Below are 1,461 nucleotides of genomic sequence, written 5' to 3'. Positions count from 1 at the left end.
AATGAGAGCCTCTGTGGAGGGAGGCTCCACGGAGCGTGCTGACTCCCCAGAGCGACTTCTCCCTTGGTCACGTTTGCCCTCATTCCCAATGCCACATCAGGCGCCCCAGGGCCGGGCATGTGCCCCTCCCCTTCAGGAGTGTTTGCCCTTCATTTACATAGCCTCTGCAGGGTTCTGCCCACGGCCATTCTGGTGCCCAGGGTCCAGGTGCTCATCCCCGTATCCTTCTCTCTTGTCTGACCAGCCTGGTCTCCTCCCTTCGATGGGAGCGGGGGCGTCATCACTCACCGGTCTGTTCACACACTCAGCCAACGATGGACAGATGGGTGGTTCAAGTCCACTCAGAAGCCCCTCACAAGCAGGGCCTGGTGGTCTCCTTCCAACCTGTCAGCCACGGGGACAGTGCCCACCCCACCCCCACCAAGCACATGGGTCTCACCAAGAGTCAGAGGGGAACCAGCAGAAACTGGTTTGGGTTTGTTAGTCTCGGCGAGCTGTTAGGTATAAAGCCTATTACTCCACTTGACTGGCTGATGTCATGAGTTACAGGTGCAGGTGTACAAAGGTTGAAGCTTATCCACAGACCTAGAGCTACTACCGGGCAGGACTGGGATGGAACCTTCTAAAGCCATCTGTTCTAGTTGCCCACCAACTTCTTGATGACCATCCGACTCGACGGTAGGGACCCATCCAACTCTCTCCGTGTTTGGAATCTGCGGGCACATGATCAGGCCTGAATACCCAGAGCCCTCATCCTCCTTGAAGGTAAGATTTGTTCAGGAATGGGCATGTGACCCAGCCAGGCCAATGAGTCTGTCCCCAGCCTTTTGCTGGAACATACCACGTCACTCTTGCCACCACCTGAGAAGAACCTATTAGCGAATGCCGCCAACCCAGAGAGGAGGGCCACGACCCACAGACACTGCCCCCACCCCCCACCCCGCAGCCTGGCCTGAGCTTTGAACCTTTGTTTCAGCTGTACCAGAGGCTAGGTTATCTGTGGACATCATTGTGACTTTCTTATCTCTTTCACTCCCCACCCCCACCAGCTTATTTAACTTTTGGTTGTGAACATGGTGATGGTTCAGAGAGCAGGCCGCAGTTTTACACTCAGTAATCCATACCCATCTTGTTTCAGCTGCTCCACTGCAGACCCCTCAGTGCCCCATCCAGTAGCCCACTTCCTCTCCATGCTTCCTGTTTCTTTTCCTCCTTCCTTCCCAGCTGTGTGACTCCACGGACTAGAGAAACATTCAGACTCACATGGGTCTGAGAAAGAGGCTTATACCAAAGAGCAATTGTATATTGAGAAAACATCCCAGCCCAGGCCAGATCAAGTCCCTAAGTCCAATATTAGCCCATATGTCTGATACCAATTGAGTTAGTTAATTGTGCCAGCCTGGCCGATAATCATATGTGGGGCTAATTGAAAGGCGGAGGGATAAATGGGTGGTGAGCCTC

The sequence above is a fragment of the Echinops telfairi genome, unplaced genomic scaffold (assembly GCF_000313985.2).
Source record: "Echinops telfairi isolate 266 unplaced genomic scaffold, ASM31398v2 ScPeMD7_2573;HRSCAF=3158, whole genome shotgun sequence".
Taxonomy (NCBI): domain Eukaryota; kingdom Metazoa; phylum Chordata; class Mammalia; order Afrosoricida; family Tenrecidae; genus Echinops; species Echinops telfairi.
This window is presented reverse-complemented; position numbering follows the sequence as displayed.